This window comes from Schistocerca serialis, chromosome 2 (genome assembly GCF_023864345.2).
Source record: "Schistocerca serialis cubense isolate TAMUIC-IGC-003099 chromosome 2, iqSchSeri2.2, whole genome shotgun sequence".
NCBI lineage: Eukaryota > Metazoa > Arthropoda > Insecta > Orthoptera > Acrididae > Schistocerca > Schistocerca serialis.
Genome location: NC_064639.1, coordinates 315,067,921 through 315,095,823, shown reverse-complemented (window position 1 = coordinate 315,095,823; position 27,903 = coordinate 315,067,921). Strand labels below are relative to the sequence as shown.

The window sequence follows — 27,903 nt, the reverse complement described above, 5'->3', positions numbered from 1 at the left end:
CTGGTGTGCTTGAAAGCTAGCGTGAATGCTGTTTTCTGTTATGTGTTACTGTGTTCCGCCCATTGATTAAAACAACAACCACATTTTCTTCACAGGAAATGCTGAAATTTGTGGCTGAAGGCAACCGGGTAGATGCAGTATTTATTTATTTTCAAAAAGCATTTGACTCAGTACCACACCACTATGCATTAATGAAACTGTGCCATGTGGACATCAAACAAAATATGTGGCTGAGTTGAGGATTTCTTGTTAGGGAGGACACAGCATGTTATCTTTGACAGAGATTTCTCAGTAGATATAGATGTAACTTCACACATTCTCCAGTGAAGAGTGTTGGACCATTTCTGTTCATGCTGTATATTAGTGACTCAGCTGACAATACTAATAGTAATCTCAAAGTCTTAACAGATGATGTAGTTACCTAAAATAAAGTACTATCTGAAAAAAAAGTGTATGAATGTGCAGTCAAGTCTTGATAATATTTCAAAGTGGTACAATAATTGGCAATTTCCTTTAAATGTTAAAAGATTTAAAATTTTGCACTTCACAAAACAAAAAGATTTAATATCCGATGACTGGGTATCAATGAGTCACGACTGGAAATGATTAAGTTGTACAAATGTGTGAGTGTAATAATTGTCAGGGATATGAAATGGAACAGTCACTTAGGTTCAGATATAGGTAGAGCAGATGGCAGACTTCAGCTGATTACTAGTATATAGTGGAAAAAATCAGCATATGGAGACTGATTTATGTTAACGATCTGTGATACAGCCCATTATTCCTCAAGAACCAAAACCAGAGATGGGAGTGATTTTGGATGCTTGAGTCTGGAGAATTCAACATTGTAACTCACCACAAGGTGGTCCACTGGATTCAGGTTGGAACTCTGGGCACACAAGTCCATTCCAGGAATGTTACTGTCCACAAACCATTGCCTCACAGGTGTTACTCTATGATAGGATGTACTATCATGTTGATAGAGATAATCATTGACCCCGAGCTGTTCCTCTACTGTAATTCGGTAGACAGTGCTGTAAAATGTGTTTACATCCTTCCAGATGTAGTGTTTACTTAAGTGCAATAAAAGTACCACACCCTAATCATGATAACACCTCTTTACCATAACACCTCCCCCCTGATACTTCACTGTCAGCACTACACATGACGGCACATAATGTTCTCCAGGCATTTGCCAAATCAAAACCCTTCCATTGGACTGTCACAGGGTACAGCATGATTTTTTACTCCAAATCACTTGTTTCTAGTCATCCACTATTCAGTGGCATTGCACTTTACACCACCTCAAATGTTGCTTTAGCACTGACTACAGAAACATGTGGCTTATGAGGAGTTGCTCACCCATTGTACCCCATTCTTTGTAATTTCCTATGCACAGTCATTGTGCTAGCTGGATTGCTGTTATCATTGTCGAACTCATGAGTGATTCCTTCCACTGATTTCATGTGACTGTTTTCACCCACCCTCTACAGTGCTTCACAGTCCCTGTCCATCAATACATAAGATCTGCCTGGTCTTGAGTAGTGTGGTCATTCCTTTACATTTACATTTCATCAGCACTCAAATAGGGCAGTTTTAGAAGAGCTGAAATGTCACTTATAAATTTATTACTCAGATGGAATCCAGTGACTAGATAAGGTTCGAAGACACTGAGCTGTCCTGACCAACCCATTCTTGCTGTTGATGCATCACTACTGACAACACAATACTTTCTGCCTGCTTTCTACCTACTTTTGTACCAGTGGATCCTCTTCTCATATCATCTAGTGGTCAATTCCACATTATATAGATGTGTCAAGATATTTTTGATAAGGTACTGTAGTTCCTTTCCCAGGGGAAGAACAAGGATGGATTGGAGAAGGTTAGAAAGGAAATACAGGCCAATCATGACCCATATTGAGAGAGTCCCACGAAGGTAGCTTCCTCTAATTGCAGGGTCTGAGTGACCAGCCTTTCTTTATTAACCTTCCCCAACCTGTCCCTATCTTCTTCCCAAGGAAGGAAACTAGGGCAATGTATGTAATTTTACATGTGTCTATCAGCATTACTGACATTTGTTTTGAAGGTAAATACTGACCAGTAATTCTGTCTCACAGTTTTACAGTTTTCTCAAGAGAAATTTCCTTTTGATACATACAAATGGTACTCTTAACACTTTGCCTAAAACTTCTGACTATTGGTACCACAAATGTTTGACCCTATACCATGCTATACCAAGCTGAGTAAATAATGTAAATGTTCATAAGTCAAACAATGGAAAATCCAGGGTGGAATGTAACAATATTATGAAAAGGATAGCTGCTACTCAGCATATAGTAGAGATGGACACAACAAAAAGACTGTCAGAAAATGAGCTTTAGGCCAACAAGGCAGTTGTCGAAAATAGGCAACACACACACACACACACACACACACACACACACACACACACATGAAAATGCAACTCACACAAACATGATCACAGTCTCTGCCAGCTGAAGCCAGACTGCGAGCAGCAGTGCAGGATGGGAGAGGCAACCGGGTGTGGGTAAGGAGGAGGATGGAGTGTGGAGATGGAAGGGTAGCAGGATAGGCCAGGTGGGAAGGGGGCAGTAAGATTAGGTGGCGAGAGGGTAAGGCAGCTAGGTGCAGTTGGGAGGTTAGACAAGAGTGTGGAGGAGAGGGAATAGAGGAGAAGGACAGAAGTAAGAAGACTGGATGTGATGATGGAATAGAGGGCTGCGAAATGCTGGAATGGGAATAGGGAAGGGGCTAGATGGGTAAGGACAATGGCTAATGGAGGTCAAGGCCAGGAGGTTTACAGGAACATAGAATACACTGCATGGAGAGTTCCCACCTTTGCAATTCAGAAAAACTGATTTTGTTGGGAAGGATCCAGATGGCACAGGCTGTGAAGCAGTCATTGAAAAGAAGAACCTCATGTTGAGCAGCATGCTCAGCAACAGAGTGGTCCAGTTGTTTCTTGCCCACAGTTCATCAGTGGCCATTCATAGGGACAGATAGCTTATTGGTTGTCATGCCCACGTAGAATGCAGCACAGTGGTTGCAGTTTAGCTTGTAGATCACATGACTGGTTTCACAGGTAGCCCTGGCTTTGGTAGGATAGGTGATGTTTGTGACCAGACTGGACCTGCATCCTCAGTTATTTGCTGAATTTATTCCAATCTCCGTTTTCCTCTAGAGCTTTTGCACTCTTCAGCTCCATCTAGTACCATGGAAGCCATTCCCTGATGTCTTAACAGATGTCCTATCATCATGTCCCTTCTCCTTGCCAGTGTTTCCCGCATTCTGTGCAGAACCTCCTCATTCCTTACCTTATCAGCCCACCTAATTTTCAACATTTGTCTGTAGAACCACATCTCAAATGCTTCGATTCTCTTCTGTTCTGGTTTTCCAGAGTCCACGTTTCACTGCCATACAAATGGTTCAAATGGCTCTGAGCACTATGGGACTCAACTTCTGAGGTCATCAGCCCCCTAGAACTTAGAACTACTTAAACCTAACTAACCTAAGGACATCACACACATCCATACCCGAGGCAGGGTTCGAAACTGCAACCGTAGCGGTCTCGCGGTTCCAGACTGTAGCGCCTAGAACCGCTCGGCCACTCCAGCCGGCCACTGCCATACAATGCTGTGCTCCAAATGTACATTCTCAGACATTTATTCCTGAAATCAAGGGCCATGTTGATACTAGTAGACTTTTCCCAACCAGGAATGCCCTTGTTGCCACGGCTAGTCTGCTTTCAATGTCCTCCTTGCTCCACCTCTCATTGATTATTTTGCTGCCTAGATACAATTCTTTATCTTAATCTACTTCATGAACATCAATCCTGATGTGACATTTCTTGCTGCTCACATTTCTGCTACTTCTCAGTACTTTCATCTTTCTCCAATTTACTCTCAATCCACGTTCTGTACTCATTGGACTGTTCATTCCATTCAGCAGATCATGTAATTCTTCACTTTCACTCAGCATAGCAATGTCATCAGTGAATTGTATCATTGATATCCTTTCTCCTTTAATTTATTTCCACTCATGAACCTTCCTTTCATTGCCATCATTGCTTCTTCAGAGTACAGATTGAGCAGTAGAGGCAAAAGACTACATCACTGTCTTACACCATTTGTAATCTGAGCACTTCATTCTTGGTCATCCACTCTTATTATTCCCTCTTGGCTCTTGTACATATTGTATATTACCTATCTCTCCCTATAGCTTACCCCTATTTTCTCAGAATTTCGAACATCTTGCTCCATTTTACATCGTCAAATGCCTTTTCCAGGTCAACAAATCCTGTGAATTTTCTTTAGTCTTGCTTCCATTATCAACCATAAAGTCAGAATTCTCTCTCATACCTTTATCTTTCCGAAGGCCAAATTGATCATCATGTAACACATTCTCAATTTTCTTTTCCATTCCTCTGTATATTATTCTTGTCGGCAACTTCAATACATGGGCTGTTAAGCTGATTGTGTGATAGTTCTCACACTTGCCAGATCTTGCAATCTTCAGAATTGTGGGGATGATATTTCTTCAAAAGCCAGACGGTATGTTGCCAGACTCATACATTTTACACTTGAGTAGTTGGTTTCTTGCCACTTTCCCCAAAGATGTTAGAAATTATGATGGAATGTTATCTGGCCCTTCTGTCTTATTTGATCTTAAGTCCTCCAAAGCTCTCTTATATTCTGATTCTAATACTGGATCCCTCATCTCTTCTCAATCGACTCCTGTTTCTTCTTCTACCACATCAGACAAATCTTCTCCCTCATAGAGGCCTTCAATGTACTCTTTCCACCTATCCACTCTCTGCTCTGCATTTAACAGTGGAATTCCCGTTGCACTCTTAATGTTACCACACTTCATTTTAATCTCATCGAAGGTTGTTTTGACTTTCATATATGCTGAGTCAGTCCTTCCCACAACCATTTCTTTTTTTATTTATTCACATTTTTAATGCAGCCATTACATTTTGTCTTCCTTCCACTTCCTATTTATTTCATTCCTTGTCAACTTGTATTTCTGTATTCTTGAATTCCCCTGAACATTTCTGTAGTTCCTTCTTTCATTGATCAACTAAAGTATTTCTTCTGTTACCCATGGTTTCTTTGCAGTTACCTTCTTTGTACCTATGTTTTTCTTTCCAACTTCTGTGATTGCCCTTTTTAGAGATGTCCATTCCTTTTCAACTGTATTGCATACTGTGCTATTTCTTATTGCTGTATCTACAGTCTTAGAGAACTTCAACTATATCTCATCATTCCTTAGTACTTCCATATCCCACTTCTTTGCATGTTGGTTCTCGCAGACTAATCTCTTAAACTTCAGCCCTCTCTTCATCACTACTACATTGTGATCTGAGTCTATATCTGCTCCTAGGTAAGCCTTACAATCCAGCATCTTATTTTGGAATCTCTGTCTGACCACGATGTAATCTAACTGAAATCTTTCTGTAGCACCTGGCCTTTTCCAAGTATACCTCCTCCTCTTGTGATTCTTGAACAGTGTATTCACTATTACTTGATGAAATTTATTACATAACTCAATTAGTCTTTCTCCTCTCTCCTTCCTTGTCCCAAGTCCATATTCTCCTGTAACCTTTTCTTCTACTCCTTCCCCTACAACTGCATTCCAGTCCCCCATTGACTATTAGATTTTCATCTCCCATTACATACTGTACTACCCTTTCAATATCCTCATATGCTTTCTCTATCTCCTCAACCTTATCTTGCAACATCTGCATGTATACCTGAACTATCATTGTCAGTTTTCATTTGCTGTAGATTCTGATAAGAATGACCTTATCATTGAACTGTTCACAGTAACACACTCTCTGCCTTACCTTCCTGCTAATAATAAATCCTACTCCCATTATTATAATAATTCCAATCCCAAAGAAAGCAGGTGTTGACAGATGTGAAAATTACCGAACTATCAGTTTAATAAGTCACAGCTGCAAAATACTAACGTGAATTCTTTACAGACGAATGGAAAAACTGGTAGAAACGGACCTCGGGGAAGATCAGTTTGGATTCCATAGAAATGTTGGAACATGTGAGGCAATACTAACCTTACGACTTATCTTAGAAGAAAGATTAAGAAAAGGCAAACCTACGTTTCTAGCATTTGTAGACTTAGAGAAAGCTTTTGACAACGTTAACTGGAATACTCTCTTTCAAATTCTGAAAGTGGCAGGGGTAAAATACAGGGAGCGAAAGGCTATTTACAATTTGTACAGAAACCAGATTGCAGTTATAAGAGTCGAGGGGCATGAAAGGGAAGCAGTGGTTGGGAAAGGAGTGAGACAGGGTTGTAGCCTCTCCCCAATGTTATTCAATCTGTATATTGAGCAAGCAGTAAAAGAAACAAAAGAAAAATTCGGAGTAGGTATTAAAATCCATGGAGAAGAAATAAAAACTTTGAGGTTCGCCGATGACATTGTAATTCTGTCAGAGACAGCAAAGGACTTGGAAGAGCAGTTGAACGGAATGGACAGTGTCTTGAAAGGAGGATATAAGATGAACATCAACAAAAGCAAAACGAGGATAATGGAATGTAGTCAAATTAAATCGGGTGATGCTGAGGGGATTAGATTAGGAAATGAGACACTTAAAGTAGCAAAGGAGTTTTGCTATTTAGGGAGTAAAATAACTGATGATGGTCGAAGTAGAGAGGATATAAAATGTAGACTGGCAATGGCAAGGAAATCGTTTCTGAAGAAGAGAAATTTGTTAACATCGAGTATAGATTTAAGTGTCAGGAAGTCGTTTCTGAAAGTATTTGTATGGAGTGTAGCCGTGTATGGAAGTGAAACATCGACGATAACTAGTTTGGACAAGAAGAGAATAGAAGCTTTCGAAATGTGGTGCTACAGAAGAATGCTGAAGATAAGGTGGGTAGATCACGTAACTAATGAGGAGGTATTGAATAGGATTGGGGAGAAGAGAAGTTTGTGGCACAACTTGACTAGAAGAAGGGATCGGTTGGTAGGACATGTTTTGAGACATCAAGGGATCACAAATTTAGCACTGGAGGGCAGCGTGAAGGGTAAAAATCGTAGAGGGAGACCAAGAGATGAATACACTAAGCAAATTCAGAAGGATGTAGGCTGCAGTAGGTACTGGGAGATGAAGAAGCTTGCACAGGATAGAGTAGCATGGATAGCTGCATCAAATCAGTCTCAGGACTGAAGACCACAACAACAACAACAACTCCCATTATACCATTTTCTGCTGCTGTTGATATCACCCTATACTTGTCAGACTAGAAATCCTTTCCTTCTTTCCATTCCACTTCACTGAACCCTACTATATCTAGCTTGAGCCTTTGAATTTCCCTTTTCAGATCTCGTAACTTCCTTAACATGTTCAAGCTTCTGAGATTCCATGACCCTACTTGTAGAACATTATCCTTTCATTGGTTATTCAATCTTTTACTCATCATCACCTCCCCATTGGCAGTCCCCTCCCAGACATCCGAATGGGGGACTATTCTGGTATCTTTTGGCAATGCAGAGATCATCATGACACTTCTTCAGTTACTGGCCACATGTCCTGTGGATATGTGTTATGTATCTTTAATGCAGTGGTTTCCATTGTCTTCTGCATCCTCATACCATTGATCGTTACGGACTCTTCCACCTTTAGGGGAAATTTCCCATGCCAAGGACAAGAGAATGCCCTGAACCTCTATCCGCTGCTCCACCCTCTTTGACAAGGCCATTGCCAGAATAAGGGTGGCTTCTTATGCCGGAAGTCTTCAGTCTCCAATGTTGATTATTAATCAAAATTTAAGCTGATGGCATTTTGATTACTACTCAAAGGTGCTACCTTTACACCAAGGTTCTAATATAGGAATATGAGCCATGAGGCAAGGGGTTTGGAGCAGGGATCACATAGGGATGGATGAAGATATTGTGTAGGTTTGGTGGATGGCAGAATACCACTGTGGGATGGGAACAAGAGTGGGCAGGGCATTTCTCATTTTAGGTCATAGTTGAAACCCTGGTGGAGAATGCAATTCAGTTGCTCCAGTCCTGGGTGGTACTGAGTCATGAGGGGAATGATCCTCTGTGGCCAGTTGGTGGGAGCTGTTTTTGGAGAAGGTTGGGAGGTACCCTCCCACAGTGGTATTCCACTGCCCACCAAACCTAGATAAGTCCATCCCTACACAACCCCTGATCCCAACCCGTTGCCTCATGGCTCATATACCTGTAATAGACCTAGATGCAAGACATGTCCCACACATCTTTCCAACACCAGCTACTTCAGTCTGGTTACAAACATCACCTATACAATCAAAGGCAGGGCTACCTATGAAACCAGCCATGTGATTTACAAGCTAAGCTGCAACCACTGTGCTGCATTCTACATGGGCGTGACAACCAACAAACTGTCTGTCCATCTGAATGGTCACTGACAAACTCCATCCAAGAAACAAATAGACCACCCTGTAGCTGAGCATGCTGCCCAACATGACATTCTTCATTTCAATCACTACTTCACAGCCTGTGCCATCTGGATCCTTCCCACCAACACCATTCTTCTGAAATGCGCAGGTGGGAGCTCTCCCTACACTATATCCTACGTTCCTATAACCATCTTGGTCTGAACCTTTACACATCTGGCCCTTTCATTGTTCCCATTCCAGCACTCCACAGCCCTGTGTTCCACCAACACACCAACTCCTTTTACTTCTCTCCTTTTCTGCCCCCCCCCCCCCCCACCCTCCAACCGCGCCCTCCACCTAATCTCCCAACTGCACCTAACAGCCCTACCCTCTCGCAACCTTGTCCCTGCACACTCCCGCTAGCAGCACTTTACTGTAACCCCCCCTCCCCCCCCCCCCCCCACACACACACCCTGCTATCCCTCCCCCCTCCATGCCCCAGCCTCCTCCCTACCGCCACCTGGTTACCTCTGCCATCAGGTGCTGCTGCTTGCAGTCTGGCTTTAGCTGCCAGAGACTGTATCATGCGTGTGTGAGTTGCGTTTGGATTAGTGTTTGTGTATGATGTCTCTATTCGACAAAAGCCTTGTTGGCAAAAGACCACTTTTTGACTGTCTTTTTGTTTTGCCTACCTGTGACTCGGCATCTCCGTTATATGGTGAGTAGCAACGATCCTTTTTGTAAATGTTGATAAGTCACACACTTGAATGGATTTATAATAATGTGTGATGCTCAGTGTTCTTTTGGTTCAGTGTGCAATTTACCTTTCTGAAATATATCTCATATACAGTGGAAACATACATCTATATGCTTTGAGTATCTGTGAAACTTACTATTTATGGCCAACTGACTTGCACTTTCTTTGTGCATTCAAAGTATGGACACAGTTTTCAATTTTCAAAATTCACTGAGAAGATGATCTAGCCATATGACTTCTTTTACAGCTTCACTGAAAGCAAGAAACTCAGCTTCAATTTTAATTGGGACACAGAGTCTTGTTGCCTACTGGTCCAGCTTTCTGTTCCAGAGCTGTTTGTGAAGAGAATTCCACTGACTGGATGGCAAGTGGGTGATTCAGTGACATAATTAGCACTAATAAATACTTTGAGCTCTCTTGACAGTTCAGCAGCTCTCTACCTAAGTCCAGGTTACAACATCCATTTGACATATTTAAAAATATTTTTAACCATTAACCAGTGAGTGTCTTCTGGTTTTTACTTAAACATAATTTACAGAAAGATGGATGTTTGGGCTAAGTTACATAATGGACACACACTGAAATCTTGGTTTTGGTGAAAGACTGATCTTAGCACTGTCTGAGGCCATGGTTAGGTTAGAAGATGACAATTTGATTGTTAGTGAAGCAAACGAATTTGAAAGCAGAAAATCTGGTTGTGGTAACAAATTTACCAGTAGTGAAGCCTAATGTTTATGTCCACATCATATTGAAAAATGCAAGGGGATGTCCAGTGTGTAACTTTTACCAATGTTTGAATGTGTGCTAGTGCCAAATACATCAAGCATCCCACTTCTTCTCAATAGTGAGCTTAAATTTTCCACCTGCACGTGCTTCTTAATTGATGTTTAGGCAGAATTTGCTTCTGCCTTATTAAATTGATGGAAAATACCTTCTGCATAAGCATTTTGACTGCTAAAACAAGCATTTTAATCATATTTTATCAATATTTACAAGGTATCTGAGAACCTCTGTTGTAATCTTTAGTTCCATCTGCAGCATGGTTGGAAAAATCATTGATGAAGCTCTTCTTGTTTCCAGTAACAAATCAGTCACCATTGGTAATGTATAACACAGACATAAATCTGCACTACTTTCAGTTAATCAAAAATTGAACATCACACTTTTGAACCAACCATTCCAACATCTTGGCAGTTGTTTTACAGCAAAAAGACTTTGCTTACCCTGCTGACGCCATCATGTAATCTCTCAAGCTATTCCATACACATTCAATTGTTCAGTAAAACATTTACACTGCTGTCTACTAAAACTGAAACACTGGAAAGGATAACAAATAACAAAATTTTACTTATTTTGCATTTACAGTATAGTCAGAAAATATATTAATAAATGTTTAGGTTATTTGGGTGTCTTCAGAATGTGAAATTTAGTCCATACTGCTGGCAGCAACAACAGCTCTAGCCCAGCTGAGCATCTAGTCAAACTGCACTTGGATGACACATACAAGGGCTATTCAGAAAGTAGGAAACATTTCCATCTGACACTACTAGGAGCACGCCTATTGCGTATATTTTGGTGTATGTGCGTGCTCAGCAGCTCAGTCGGCATCCATCCGTGACAGCGGGAATGTCTCTGTGCATCTGGTTTTTTCGATATTCAAATTCAAAATGTGCGCTGCAATCTAGAATACCACCAGTTGTGAGGTGCAGTCTGTGATGAGGTATTTCTTGACAAAACACCTAAAACCTATAGAAATTAATTGTGAACTGTGCGAAGTGTACAGAAACACTGTATTGAGTGAATGTTCTGTCCAGAAATGGTGCATTCGGTTTTAAAATGGCCAAACCAACATTCATGATGAAGAGAAAAGTGGACCCTCAAGATTTGTGACTGATTATCTTGTTGCTAAAGTTGATGAAACAATTCCTGAAAACCGTCCCTTCACAACCATCACTCAAAAGCTAGGCTACCACAAATTTTGTGCGCAATGGATGCCCAAAATGCTTACAGAGTACCATAAAGAACAGTGAATGGGGGCAACTTTGTCATTTCTGCAGACCTACCACAAACATGGTGATTCATTACTGGATCAAATCATAACCGGTGATGAGACTTGGGTGAAACACATTAATTGCAAGAAAAACTTATAGTCCACGAAGTGGAGGCACACAAGGTCCCCCCAAAAACCAAGAAAATGTTTGCAAACCTTGTCAGCAAGGAAGCTGGTGGCGACAGTGTTTTTGGATAGGCAAGGTATGCTTCTCATTAATTTTCTCAAATATGGAGCAACCATACATTCTCCCCAGTACTGTCAAACTTTACACAGCCTTAGAAGAGCAGTTCAAAATAAACACCAAGGAAAGCTGAAATCCAAAATTTTGTTTTTGCACTACAATGCTCGACCTCACATGGCAAACCACACTAAAGAGCTCCTTAATTCATTCAGATGGGAAATTTTCCTTCATCCGCCCTACAGCCCCGATCTTACAGCAAGCAACTTCCACTTGTTTCCCAAGATGAAGAACTGGGTTGCAATGCAGCACTTTGATGACGACGCAGAACTCCAGGTGGGTGTGACTCACTGTCTGAAGTCTCAGGCAGCAGAATTTTACGACAAAGGTCTTTCAAAGCTTGTCCACTGCTATGATAAGCACCTCAATGTGTTTGGTGACTATGTGGAAAAGTAGTACGTCAGTTGCTCTTTCAGATGTATATAATAAAATGTATTCCTTGTATTTAGTCTTTTTTAATGCCAAAATGTTCCCTACTTTCTGAATAGCCCTCATACATGTATGTCATTCCATGCTGGTTCAAATGTATTCCAAATTTGATCACTGTGTTTGGTAAGTGGCAAATTGCTAGTCTCTTAGGAACCCATGACCAGATATTTTTAGTGGGTAAGATATCTAGAGAACACACTGGTCAGCACAAATAGTCAAACACCCTCTGTATTCTGGTAGATCAGAACAGCATGCCCAGCATGTTGGCTTTCATTATCTTGTTGAAAGATAGCGTCAGGAGGATCTAGAAAATGTGGCACAACCACGTGCATTAACTCATGAAAAATATAATGGGTGCTTTCCAAGTTATTTGGTATGTGAACCATAGGTGACTGTGATGGGTTACCAGTGGCTTCTCACACCACCAAACCATGTGCTGAACCTATATGCAGATGAATGTAATTTGGCAACATTCATTCTCCTCAGAGCCTCCACACACAGATGTTTCCATCTTGATGCTGTATGCAAAATGTGGAATCATGTGGAAAAAGTGATATTGTGCCAGTCCTGTGTCTAATGTTGTTGTTAGGTATACCACTTTCAACACTTCTCTCTCTGTCTCCATGCCAAGAGAGTCTTAAAAATGGTTGTCCTGTTGATAGTGGCGGTCCAGTTCCTGTTGCATTGTCTATGTAAACACCTGTATTTTGGCAAAGAAGCCTGTTTCCTAATTTAAGCTAAGTAATATAGCTGTATGAGTCTGTGTAGCCAAGTTAACAATACGTCTGTTTCTTTGAGTGCTTGTACATGGGGTCACTGATGTCCTGTGAGCCACTGAATATAGCACTCCTGAACTCATAAGTTCTGTACTTGTGTGACAGTCATGTGATCCTGACCAATGTGAGCAGATTGTTCTCAATACATCCCAACGTCAATGTTTTCTATTGGCCACAGTTGCGATGCCAGCCCAGTTAATATTGAAATCTCTCAAAATTGATCTCAGTGAGGATATTAATTATTCTCATTTTTACTGCTCCATGTCAAATGTGTTCATTGCTGATTTACTGTTTGTCATCCATACTTTGCAGCTTACAGTGATTTTGCAAGTTAAAGAAAGTTTGTTATGTACACTTGTAATAATTACTGCACTTGTATTACTTCATACATCAGTATTCAGTAGAATTTACTAAATATTATGTTACAGAACTAGTTTTTGCACCCATGAGGCAACACGTCTGACACTCACAATGTCCTGTCATTGCCTGTGTTGAGACCTATGTCACCACTCCTGTTTGCAACACCATATGGCACCTGGCTTTTGACTATTCAATTCTGTGGCTGTTACTTGTTTCTACGCATTTTCTTCAATAGATTTTCATCTGTACTGTCCAGAACCTTCTTTGCACTTTGTACTTGTAATCTAATTTTACCATCTCTTCACAACTGCTATTTTGGTTTGATTTCTTATGCCATTTTTATAATTTATGTGAACTTCACTTTTACATTTTGAACTGATCTCTACCAGTCAGTTGGATTCCTCAAAATGTTGTCCAACTTGAGCTTTCCACTGAAGCCACAACAAAGATTGGCCTCTATGCCATCGTATGGAGCAATCATTCCTCATTCACATAAAATTAAGAATTTTTGTAACCTCTCAAATGAAGCATCATTGTTGCATATGGCCCCACATTTCTTCATTTAATTATTTCTCATAATAACAAGAGGTAATGTATTTAGGTTAATTTATACAGCCTGTCCTTCCTGGTTTCAACAAAACAATAAACATTAAGCCATCAAACTGTCTTACTTATCTGCCTTAAGACACTCTCTCAAAGTAATATTCAGAAAACTCAGTTTCCAACAGTATAATACATTTAGGCTAATCTTCTTGATTTAGAAGTCCTTCCAAAATTTTGAACTTTCTAACTACTTGAACTCTCAAGTTTCCTTGGCATGATTGATTGTGTGGTTCTGGATGTTCTGCCAAGTTGTTTCTATTTTCTGTACAATACTTCACTGACTGACCCAGCTGTCTTTTACAGATGCTGTGAGTATACATAACAGTGAAACTTGCAGCACCTGAAGAAGATAGCTGGGTTGGTCATTGAAATATTGTGCAAAAAATGGAAACAACAAATCGACAGATCACCTAAAATCACACTATTAATTTCTGATTATTACTTAAACTTCCGATACAAGTTATTTGAAAAAAAATCAGGTATTAATTAAACCCAAAAATGTCTAAAAGCACTCCATCTTCAGGCCACAAGTGGCCCATCGGAACCATCTGAACGCTATGTCATCCTCAGCTAATGATACAGGTAGGAGGGGTGTGTGGTCAGCACACCACTCTCCCAGTCGATACAATGGTTTCCTGTGACCGGAGCCACTACTATTCGGTCAAGTAGCTCCTCAATTGGTATCACGAGTCTGAGTGCACCCAGAAAACGGCAACAGCGCTGGGCAGTCCAGATGGTCACCCATCTAAGTGTCAGCCACACCCGACAGCGCTTAACTTCGGTGATCTGATGGGAACCGGTGTATCCACTGTGGCAAGGCCATTGCCCAAAAATTCTAAAGCTGGGTGTTAATTAGACCCAATACAATGTAGACATAAAATACAACAGGTATTGATTAGATTCAAGAAAAACTATCAAGATGGGTGTTAATGAAACCCACAAGCTATTGACGGTCTGCTTTTACTATAAACACAAAAGCACTGACAAAACCTAGGTATTAATTACATCTGATAAAAAATAGAAACGGTTGAAAGCAAGGGGAAACTACAGCCATAATTTTTCCCGAGGGCATGCAGCTTTACTGTATGGTTAATGATGATGGTGTCCTCTTGAGTAAAATATTCCGGAGGTAAAAAAGTCCCCCATTCGGATCTCAGGGCGGGCGGGGACTACTCAGGAGGATGTTTTTATCAGGAGAAAGAAAACTGGCATTCTACGGATCAGAGCGTGGAATTTCAGATCCCTTAATCGGGCAGGTAGGTTAGAAAATTTAAAAAGGGAAATGGATAGGTCAAAGTTAGATATAGTGGGAATTAGTGAAGTTCGGTGGCAGGAGGAACAACACTTTTGGTCAGGCGAATACAGGGTTATAAATACAAAGTCAAATAGGGGTAATGCAGGAGTAGGTTTAATAATGAATAAAAAAATAGGAATGCAGGTAAGCTACTACAAACAGCATGGTGAACGCATTATTGTGGCCAAGATAGACACGAAGCCCACTCCTGCTACAGTCGTACAAGTTTATATGCCAACTAGCTCAGCAGGTGATGAAGAAATTGAAAAAATGTATGATGAAATAAAAGAAATTATTCAGATAGTGAAGGGAGACGAAAATTTAATAGTCATGGGTGACTGGAATTAGGTAGTAGGAAAAGGGAGAGAAGGAAATGTAGTAGGTGAATATGGATTGGGGGTAAGAAATGAAAGAGGAAGCCGCCTGGTAGAATTTTGCACAGAGCACAACTTAATCATAGCTAACACTTGGTTCAAGAATCATAAAAGAAGGTTGTATACATGGAAGAAGCCTGGAGATACTGACAGGTTTCAGATAGATTATATAATGGTAAGACAGAGATTTAGGAACCAGATTTTAAATTGTAAGACATTTCCAAGGGCAGATGTGGATTCTGACCACAATCTATTGGTTACGAACTGTAGATTAAAACTGAAGAAACTGCAAAAAGGTGGGAATTTAAGGACATGGGACCTGGATAAACTGACTAAACCAGAGGTTGTACAGAGTTTGAGGGAGAGCATAAGGGAACAATTGACAGGAATGGGGGAAAGAAATACAGTAGAAGAAGAATGGGTAGCTTTGAGGGATGAAGTAGTGAAGGCAGCAGAGGATCAAGTAGGTAAAAAGATGAGGGCTAGTAGAAATCCTTGGGTAACAGAAGAAATACTGAATTTAATTGATGAAAGGAGAAAATATAAAAATGCAGTAAATGAAGCAGGCAGAAAGGAATACAAACGTCTCAAAAATGAGATTGACAGGAAGTGCAAAATTGCTAAGCAGAGATGGCTAGAGAACAAATGTAAGGATGTAGAGGCTTACCTCACTAGCGGTAAGATAGATACTGCCTACAGGAAAATTCCCCCCATGAACCATAGACCTTGCCATTGGTGGGGAGGCTTGCGTGCCTCAGCGACACAGATAACCGTACCGTAGGTGCTACCGCAACGGAGGGGTATCTGTTGAGAGGCCAGACAAATGTATGATTCCTGAAGAGGGGCAGCAGCCTTTTCAGTAGTTGCCGGGGCAACAGTCTGGATGCTTGACTGATCTGGCATTGTAACATTATCCAAAACGGCCTTGCTGTGCTGGTACTGAGAACGGCTGAAAGCAAGGGGAAACTACAGCCGTAATTTTTCCCGAGGGCATGCAGCTTTACTGTATGGATAAATGATGATGGTGCCCTCTTGGGTAAAATATTCCAGAGGTAAAATAGTCCCACATTCGGATCTCCGGGCGGGGACTACTCAGGGGGACGTCGTTATCAGGACAAACAAAACTGGCGTTCTATAGATCGGAGCGTGGAATGTCAGATCCCTTAATCGGGCAGGTAGATTAGAAAATTTAAAAAGAGAAATGTATAGGTTAAAGTTAGATATAGTGGGAATTAGCGAAGTTTGGTGGCAGGAGGAACAAGACATTTGGTCAGGTGAATACAGGGTTATAAATACAAAGTAAAATAGGGGTAATGCAGGAGTAGGTTTAATAATGAATAAAAAAATAGGAGTTCGGGTAAGCTACTACAAACAACATAGTGAATGCATTATTGTGGCCAAGATAGACATGAAGCCCATGCCTACAACACTAATACAAGTCTATATGCCAACTAGCTCAGCAGATGACAAAGAAATTGATGAAATGTATGATGAGATAAAAGAAATTATTCAGGTGGTGAAGGGAGATGAAAATTTAATAGTCATGGGTGATTGGAATTAGGTAGTAGGAAAAGGGAGAGAAGGAAACATAGTAGGTGAATATGGATTGGGGGTAAGAAATGAAAGAGGAAGCTGCCTGGTAGAATTTTGCGCGGGGCATAACTTAATCATAGCTAACACTTGGTTCAAGAATCATGAAATAAGATTGTATACATGGAAGAACCATGGAGATACTAGAAGATATCAGATAGATTATATAATGGTAAGACAGAGATTTAGGAACCAGGTTTTAAATTGTAAGACATTTCCAGGGGCAGATGTGGACTCTGACCACAAACTATTGGTTATGAACTGTAGATTAAAACTGAAGAAACTGCAAAAAGTTGGGAATTTGAGGAGATGGGACCTGGATAAACCAAAAGAACCAGAGATTGTAGAGAGTTTCAGGAAGAGCATAAAGGAACAATTGACAAGAATGGGGGAAAGAAATACAGCAGAAGAAGAATGGATAGCTTTGAGGGATGAAGTGGTGAAGGCAGCAGAGGATCAAGCAGGTAAAAAGACGAGGGCTAGTAGAAATCCTTAGGTGACAGAAGAAATATTGAATTTAACTGATGAAAGGAGAAAATATAAAAATGCAGTAAATGAAGCAGGCAAAAAGGAATACAAACGTCTCAAAAATGAGATCGACAGGAAGAGCAAAATGGCTAAGCAGGCATGGCTAGAGGACAAATGTAAGGATGTAGATGCTTACCTCACTAGGGGTGAGATAGATACTGCCTACAGGAAAATTAAAGAGACCTTTGGAGAGAAGAGAACCACTTGTATGAATATCAAGGGCTCAGATGAAAAACCCAGTTCTAAGCAAAGGAGGGAAAGCAGAAAGGTGGAAGGAGTATATAGAGGGACTATACAAGGGCAATGTTCTTGAGGACAATATTATGGAAATGGAAGAGGATGTAGATGAAGATGAAATGGGAGATATGATACTGCATGAAGAATTTGATAGAGCACTGAAAGACCTAAGTTGAAACAAGGCCCCAGGAGTAGACAACATTCCATTAGAACTACTGACAGCCTTGGGAGAGCCAGTCCTGACAAAACTCTACCATCTGGTGAGCAAAATGTATGAGACAGGTGAAATACCCTCAGACTTCAAGAAGAATATAATAATTCCAATCCCAAAGAAAGCAGGCGTTGACAGATGTGAAAATTACCGAACTGTCAGTTTAATAAGTCACGGCTGCAAAATACTAACGCAAATTCTGTACAGACAAATGGAAAAACTGGTAGAAGGTGACCTCGCGGAAGATCAGTTTGGATTCCGTAGAAATAAGGGAACACACGAGGCAATACTGACCCTACGACTTATCTTAGAAGCTACATTAATAAAAGGCAAACCTACATTTCTAGCATTTGTAGACTTGGAGAAAGCTTTTGACAATGTTGGCTGGAATAATCTCTTTCAAATTCTGAAGGTGGCAGGGGTAAAATACAGGGAGCGAAAGGCTATTTACAATTTGTATAGAAACCAGATTGCAGTTATAAGAGTCGAGGGACATGAAAGGGAAGCAGTGGTTGGGAACGGAGTGAGGCAGGGTTGTAGCCTCTTCCCGATGTTATTCAATCTGTATATTGAGCAAGCAGTAAAGGCAACAAAAGAAAAATTCGGAGTAGGTATTAAAATCCATGGAGAAGAAATAAAAACTTTGAGGTTCGCTGATGACACTGTAATTCTGTCAGAGACAGCAAAGGACTTGGAAGAGCAGTTGAACGGAATGGACAGTGTCTTGAAGGGAGGATATAAGATGAACATCATCAAAAGCAAAATGAGGATAATGGAATGTAGTTGAATTAAGTCAGGCGATGCTGAGGGAATTAGATTAGGAAATGAGACACTTAAAGTAGTAAAGGAGTTTTGCTATTTGAGGAGCAAAGTAGCTGATGATGGTCGAAGTAGAGAGGATATAAAATGTAGACTGGCAATGGTAAGGAAAGCATTTCTGATGAAGAGAAATTGTTAACATCGAGTATAGATTTAAATGTCAGGAAGTCGTTTCTGAAAGTATTTGTATGGAGTGTAGCCATGTATGGAAGTGAAACACGGACGATAAATAGTTTGGACAAGAAGAGAATAGAAGCCTTTGAAATGTGGTGCTACAGAAGAATGCTGAAGATTAGATGGGTAGATCACGTAACTAATGAGGAAGTATTGAATAAGATTGGGGAGAAGAGGTGTTTGTGGCACAACGTGACAAGAATAAGGGATCGGTTGGTAGGACATGTTCTGAGGCATCAAGGGATCACCAATTTAGTATTGGAGGGCAGTGTGGAGGGTAAAAATCGTAGAGGGAGGCCAAGAGATGAATACACTAAACAGATTCAGAAGGATGTAGGCCGCAGCATGTATTGGGAGATGAAGAAGCTTGCACAGTATAGAGTAGCATGGAGAGCTGCATCAAACCAGTCTCAGGACTGAAGACACAACAACAAGAGGAAAATTAAAGAGACCTTTGGAGAAAAGGGAACCACTTGTACGAATATCAAGAGCTCAGATGGAAACCCAGTTCTAAGCAAAGAAGGGAAAGCAGAAAGGTGGAAGGAGTATATAGAGAGTCTATACAAGGTGATGTATTTGAGGACAATATTATGGAAGTGGAAGAGGATGTAGATGAAGATGAAATGGGAGATACGATACTGCGTGAAGAGTTTGACAGAGCACTGAAAGACCTAAGTTGAAACAAGTCCCCAGGAGTAGACAACATTCCATTAGAACTACTGACAGCCTTGGGAGAGCCAGTCCTGACAAAACTCTACCATCTGGTGAGCAAAATGTATGAGACAGGTGAAATACCCTCAGACTTCAAGAAGAATATAATAATTCCAATCCCAAAGAAAGCAGGCGTTGACAGATGTGAAAATTACCGAACTGTCAGTTTAATAAGTCACGGCTGCAAAATACTAACGCAAATTCTGTACAGACAAATGGAAAAACTGGTAGAAGGTGACCTCGCGGAAGATCAGTTTGGATTCCGTAGAAATAAGGGAACACACGAGGCAATACTGACCCTACGACTTATCTTAGAAGCTACATTAATAAAAGGCAAACCTACATTTCTAGCATTTGTAGACTTGGAGAAAGCTTTTGACAATGTTGGCTGGAATAATCTCTTTCAAATTCTGAAGGTGGCGGGGGTAAAATACAGGGAGCGAAAGGCTATTTACAATTTGTATAGAAACCAGATTGCAGTTATAAGAGTCGAGGGACATGAAAGGGAAGCAGTGGTTGGGAACGGAGTGAGGCAGGGTTGTAGCCTCTCCCCGATGTTATTCAATCTGTATATTGAGCAAGCAGTAAAGGCAACAAAAGAAAAATTCGGAGTAGGTATTAAAATCCATGGAGAAGAAATAAAAACTTTGAGGTTCGCTGATGACACTGTAATTCTGTCAGAGACAGCAAAGGACTTGGAAGAGCAGTTGAACGGAATGGACAGTGTCTTGAAGGGAGGATATAAGATGAACATCATCAAAAGCAAAATGAGGATAATGGAATGTAGTCGAATTAAGTCAGGCGATGCTGAGGGAATTAGATTAGGAAATGAGACACTTAAAGTAGTAAAGGAGTTTTGCTATTTGAGGAGCAAAGTAGCTGATGATGGTCGAAGTAGAGAGGATATAAAATGTAGACTGGCAATGGTAAGGAAAGCATTTCTGATGAAGAGAAATTGTTAACATCGAGTATAGATTTAAATGTCAGGAAGTCGTTTCTGAAAGTATTTGTATGGAGTGTAGCCATGTATGGAAGTGAAACACGGACGATAAATAGTTTGGACAAGAAGAGAATAGAAGCCTTTGAAATGTGGTGCTACAGAAGAATGCTGAAGATTAGATGGGTAGATCACGTAACTAATGAGGAAGTATTGAATAAGATTGGGGAGAAGAGGTGTTTGTGGCACAACGTGACAAGAATAAGGGATCGGTTGGTAGGACATGTTCTGAGGCATCAAGGGATCACCAATTTAGTATTGGAGGGCAGTGTGGAGGGTAAAAATCGTAGAGGGAGGCCAAGAGATGAATACACTAAACAGATTCAGAAGGATGTAGGCCGCAGCATGTATTGGGAGATGAAGAAGCTTGCACAGTATAGAGTAGCATGGAGAGCTGCATCAAACCAGTCTCAGGACTGAAGACACAACAACAAGAGGAAAATTAAAGAGACCTTTGGAGAAAAGGGAACCACTTGTACGAATATCAAGAGCTCAGATGGAAACCCAGTTCTAAGCAAAGAAGGGAAAGCAGAAAGGTGGAAGGAGTATATAGAGAGTCTATACAAGGTGATGTATTTGAGGACAATATTATGGAAGTGGAAGAGGATGTAGATGAAGATGAAATGGGAGATACGATACTGCGTGAAGAGTTTGACAGAGCACTGAAAGACCTGAGTCGAAACCAGGCCCCGGGAGTAGACAACATTCCATTAGAACTACTGACAGCCTTGAGAGAGCCAGTCCTGACAAAACTCTTCCATCTGGTGAGCAAGATGTATGAGACAGGCGAAGTACCCTCAGACTTCAAGAAGAATATAATAATTCAAATCCCAAAGTAAGCAGGTGTTGACAGATGTGAAAATTATCAAACTATCAGTTTAATAAGTCACGGCTGCAAAATACTAAAGCGAATTCTTTACAGACGAATGGAAAAACTAGTAGAAGCCGACCTCGGCGAAGATCAGTTTGGATTCCGTAGAAATATTGGAGCACTTGAGGCAACACTGACCCTATGACTTATCTTAGAAGCTAGATTAATGAAAGGCAAATCTACGTTTCTAGCATTTATAGACTTAGAGAAAGCTTTTGACAATGTTGACTGGAATAATCCCTTTCAAATTCTGAAGGTGGCAGGGGTAAAATACAGGGAGCGAAAGGCTATTTACAATTTGTATAGAAACCAGATGGCAGTTATAAGAGTCGAGGGACATGAAAGGGAAGCAGTGGTTGGGATGGGAGTGAGGCAGGGTTGTAGCCTCTCCCCGATGTTATTCAATCTGTATATTGAGCAAGTAGCAAAGGAAACAAAAGAAAAATTCGTAGTAGGTATTAAAATCCATGGAGAAGAAATAAAAACTTTGAGGTTCGCCGATGACATTGTAATTCTGTCAGAGACAGCAAAGGACTTGGAAGAGCAGTTGAACGGAATGGACAGTGTCTTGAAGGGAGCATATAAGATGAACATCAACAAAAGCAAAACGAGGATAATGGAATGTAGTCGAATTAACTTGGGCGTTGCTGAGGGAATTAGATTAGGAAATGAGACACTTAAAGTAGTAAAGGAGTTTTGCTATTTGGGGAGCAAAATAACTGATGATGGACAAAGTAGAGAGGATATAAAATGTGGACTGGCAATGGCAAGGAAAGCGTTTCTGATGAAGAGAAATTTGTTAACATCAAGTATAGATTTAAGTGTCAGGAAGTCGTTTCTGAAAGTATTTGTATGGAGTGCAGCCATGTATGGAAGTGAAACATGGACGATAAATAGTTTAGACAAGAAGAGAATAGAAGTTTTCGAAATGTGGTGCTACAGAAGAATGCTGAAGATTAGGTGGGTAGAGCACATAACTAATGACGAGGTATTGTATATGATTGAGGAGAAGAGGAGTTTGTGGCACAACTTGACTAGAAGAAGAGATCGATTGGTAGGACATGTTCTGAGGCATCAAGGGATCACCAATTTAGTATTGGAGGGCAGCGTGGAGGGTAAAAATCGTAGAGGGAGAAAAAGAAATGAATACACCAAGCAGATTCAGAAGGATGTGGGTTGCAGTACGTACTGGGAGATGAAGAAGTTTGCGCAGGATAGAGTAGCATGGAGAGCTGCATCAAACCAGTCTCAGGACTGAAGACCACAACAACAACAAGAAAAAATAGAAAAGGATAGATATTAATTAGACCCAGATAAACAGTAACAATGTACTAATTAAACCCAAAACACACGTTCTTGAACAGAAGAAGCAAATGAGTTCATTGAAGTTGTACTTCTCTTGCCTAAAGTCTTCATTTCATGTAATGACCAATAATCCTGCCGTTAACAGAATGGAATTTTCACCACAGTTACTTACAACATATATTCTCCCACTAAACTGCTATTTTTAGCCCTCCACTATGCAATTATACTTACTCTACTGATCCTGTTCATATTCTTTGAATGTTATGCTACTTTCGGTTGATAGGGGCTCACTTACTTTTGGATATTAACTGTCATTTAATGTACTTTAACCTGGTCATGCTGTCAGTCTGCACTATGGGTTAGCCTTCATTCTTTACTTTCTGTTACTTTGGTTTTCTGTATTTCAGTTAACTTTCTATTTCTACCTGTTATCCTTATTATGCTCTAACTACCCAATGGCTGCTCTCCATAATGATCCCCTCCATGGTTCCCATTTTGTACTTCCCTTTGTACCCACATCCCGAAAGGTTCTCCTTACAACTCTCCCTTCTTTTCATTTGTTGAACCTCTATTATTCCTTCCCTCTTTTTTCTATGCATGTTAGTTCTCTTCTGTGATTATTTTCTGACATCTTCATGGATGCCATCGTCATTACTACACAATTCCCTATTCCTTTTTTAGCTGTGAACTTACTCTTTTAACTCTTCTTTATTCTTCAGACTTCATCTGTTCCTTTGTTTCATCATTTTGCTACATTATTCTCCTCTATAGCTTCCTTTTACACTTCATTATTATATCTTTATTTCTTAAGTTCCTCTGTCTTTTCCCAGTGCATTTTTTTTTCTCCATCTTAATATTGACATTAATCCACATATTTCATTTCTAATATTCTTTGAGATCTCATTTATTAATAAGGTTCCTCTTTTATCCTTTCATAACATAAAAATACCATTTCCTTTTCTTACTGATGTCACTGAGTGAGGTGGTGCAATGATTAGCACTCTGGACTTTCGTTCAGGAGGATAATGCTTCAAATTCCAGGCCAGCCATCCAGTTTTAGGTTTCTCATGATTTCCCTAAATTTCTCCAAGCAAATGCTGGAATGGTCTCTTTAAAAAGGTTATGGCTGATTTCCTTCTCTATCCTTTCATGCTCAACCTCTAGTGTCCAGGCTGTCGATAGGATGTTAAATTCTAATCTTCTCTCCTTTTTATTGATGTTTAATTATTTCTTTTCTCACTTGAAACCACCTAGTCATTATGTGATCATTTTCCACATCTACTTCTACATCAGTACTCCAGAACACCTCATGGTGTGTGGCAGAGGGTACCTCTGATACCACTAACTGATCCCATCTTTTCTGATCCACATGCAAACAGTGCTTGGGAAGAATGACTGTCAGCAAGCCTCTGTATCAGCTCTAATTTCTCAAATGTTCTCATTGTGTTCATTCAAGAAATGTATGTGAGAGGAAGTTACATGTTGTCTGGCCTTCCTGAAGGTACCAGCTTAAAATTTCAAAAGTAAATCTCTCCGTGAAAGACACTGCCTCTGTTTTTGTGTCTGCCACTGGAGTTGATTGAGCATCTGTAACACTCTTGTGCTGACTAGATCCCATGGTGAAATGCATGGCACTTCGTTGGATCTTCTCTATCCCTTCTATCAGTTCTACCTGTGCAAGGTCATAAATTGATGAACAATACTCAAGAATTGGTATGGATTATAGGCCATTTCTTTCATGGATGAGCTACATTTTCTTAAGATTCTTCCTATGGCTCTCAGTCTGGTATCTGCTTTCCCTATTATTTGTTTTACAAGGTCATTCCACCGAAGGTCACTCTGGATAGTTACTTCTAGATATTTTGTGGTAGATACTGTTTCCAGTAATTTGTCATCAACAGTAAACTTTGCGGTAGTAGATTATTTTCTATGTATGTGCAGTATGTTACATATGTTTACATTCAGGGTTAACTGACAGAGCTTGCACCACTCGTCACTCCTCTGTAGGTCATTCTGCAAATCATACTATCTTCTGGAATTGCTACTTTCTTAGAGGCAACTACATCATCTGCAAACAGTCTTAAAGAGCTTCCAGTGCTTTCTATTAGATCATTATATACATTGTAAACAGTAACAGTACTATCACACTTCCTTTGGTACTCAAGAAATTACCTTTACAACTGTCAGTTTTATTCCATTTAGAGTGACGTGTTGAGTTATATCTGCAAGGATGTCTTGAATCTAGCCACAAATCAGATACAATACTCAGTAAGCTCATATTTTTTCACTAAAAGACAGTGCAGGATGCTTTCAGATGCCTTCCTGAAGTCAAGGAGCATGGCATCAAACTGTGCACTGTTGTCTACAGTGCTATGGATCTCATGGGGGAACAAAGTGAGCTGAGTTTCACAAGGAAACATATGCAAAGGACTGAATACTGTATTTTTGCCATATCTCTGTTATCTTCGATTTGGGTACCTGTATGCTCACTGAGTAAATGAATAGATGATTTTGAACACTTACTGATTTTACATAAAACAAAAACCTCTTAGGGTTTTTAGTTAGATTAGTTGACAAAATTTACTTTCAAGGTAACTGTACTCTTCTATTTCTATCATTGCTCTTCTTGCATTCACTTTTGTTTTGTTTATCTTTTGCTTGTCTGCTAGGTTATGACTTCCCTTGACTGTGATGAAGCTTTCTTTGTTTATGCAGCAATTTTCTAACATAACTATTAAACCTTACCCTTTCTGTCTCAACTTCTTCCTCTTCTATTCCAGATGTTGCAAACTTTAGCTCTTTAACCAAACCACCTTTTTTGTCTTCTCCTCCCTCTGTTAAGACCCATTAGATTTTCTTGATTGCTGTTACTCTCCTCTCGGTTGCTCATATGTCATTTTTAGACATAGATTCTACAGTGAAAGAAAAGAGCTTGCTGTTCAGATAACCAAGATGAAATAAAACTGCAATCTCCTTGGGAAGCCGTGTATACCACATACATGTTCACTTAAGCAGTGAACTCACAGAGCTGTTTTCCTTTATACTCGTCCGCAGCTCTTGGTCTAGTGACTAACATTGCTGCCTCTGGATTATTGTGTCCCGGGTTTGATTCCTGGCTGAGTTGGGGATTTTCTCTGCCTGGGGACTGGGTGTTTGTGTTGTCCTCATCATTTTATCATCACCATCATCGTCATCATCATTTCTGAGAGTGGCTAGATTGGATTGTGTAAAACATGGGACTTTGTGCAGGTGCTGATGACTGCGCAATTGAGTGCCCCACAAACCAAACTTCATCATATCATCATCATCATCATCATCCTTTATGCTTATTGGGATCAACCACTAACATCATTGTTAACTCTTTACTTTGTGGCATCCTTTCCTTCATAACAATTAATTTAGCACGTTTCTGTTCTTGATAATATTCTCAAAGACTCTTTATCCCCATATTGTTATTGAAGTCTTGCTATACACCACTATATCCTACCTTTTATAAAGGATATTAATCTTATCTTCCTCATTTGAACTAATGACCTCTGTTATTGCATTTTTTTTTATTTTTTTTTTTTTATTTTTTATTTATTTATTTATTTTTTTTTTTTTTTTTTTGCTGTTTAATATTGGTACTTCTTCATTTGCTGCATTCCCAACAATACTATACTCTTCCCATAATCATCATTAGAATTCTCATCTGAGTCTATCTCATCTGACTCATTTCGAGTGTCATAATCACTGTCTATCTCATTCTGTTCTTGCCAGTTTCCTGTACTATTATGGCATAGTATTCATGTTCCTTTTCTACCACTTGCTCTTGATAGTCATTTTCTAACTTTGTTTGTTTCAGTTACTAATGAACTGATACATTAATCCGTCTCCCCCACATTAGGATTAATTTCCTTCACAATTAACATTATTTCAGAATCCAAATCTGTTTGCGTGGCTCATGGGTCCTTCTTCAGGGAATATAAGCCAGTATTTAGAACATCATTTCTAATTTCAAAGATTCTGTCTTTATTTGCAGTTTTGATGCCCAAGAATTCTCAGCTTGCTTGCAACAAACCTATTTCTGATTTAAGAGATTCTGAGATGATTATCATTTGTGATCTCAGAGAATCTGAGTATCATGTCTATGGACTTATTTCTGATTTCAGCTGTGTAAAGCATTGAAATAACGTCAACATGCCTGTTTTTCTACTTACCTTCCTTCTTGGGTTAGCATACTAAAATTCTCTTCCCTCATCTAGTTTCTTTTTTGTTTTGCCAGATTCTCCTGCTATTTCCCCCTGGCTTTCATCCATATAATTCTACTAGCAAATCCATCAATGTTTCACATCTGATAAATATGTGTGAGAATTGGGAATTGTATATAATGGGTGAGTCACCTAACGTTACCGCTGGATATATTTCGTAAACCACATCAAATACTGGCGAATCGATTCCACAGACCGAACGTGAGGAGAGGGGCTAGTGTAATTGGTTAATACAAACCATAAAAAAATGCACAGAAGTATGTTTTTTAACACAAACCTACGTTTTTTTAAATGGGACCCCGTTAGTTTTGTTAGCACACCGGAACATATAAACAAATACGTAATCAGTGCCGTTTGTTGCATTGTAAAATGTTAATTACATCCGGAGATATTGTAACCTAAAGTTGACGTTTGAGTACCACTCCTCCGCTGTTTGATCGTATGTATCGGAGAGCACCGAATTACGTAGGGATTCAAAGGGAACGGTGATGGACCTTAGCTACAGAAGAGACTGGAACAGCACATTACGTCCACATGCTAACACCTTTTTATTGGTCTTTTTCACTGACGCACATGTACATTACCATGAGGGGTGAGGTACACGTACACACGTGGTTTCCGTTTTCAATTACGGAGTGGAATAGAGTGTGTCCCGACATGTCAGGCCAATAGATGTTCAATGTGGTGGCCATCATTTACTGCACACAATTGCAATCTCTGGCGTAATGAATGTCGTACACGCCGCAGTACATCTGGTGTAATGTCGCCGCAGGCTGCCACAATACGTTGTTTCATATCCTCTGGGGTTGTAGGCACATCACGGTACACATTCTCCTTTAACGTACCACACAGAAAGAAGTCCAGAGGTGTAAGATCAGGAGAATGGGCTGGCCAATTTATGCATCCTCCACGTC

The 27,903-nt window shown here is 40.1% G+C and overlaps 1 pseudogene; it reads right to left on the bottom strand.

Moving 5' to 3' along the window:
- Nucleotides 1-14,337: 14,337 nt before the first annotated feature.
- On the bottom strand, nt 14,338-14,455 carry LOC126458878 (5S ribosomal RNA; annotated as a pseudogene).
- Between the last annotated feature and the right edge of the window lie 13,448 nt (nt 14,456-27,903).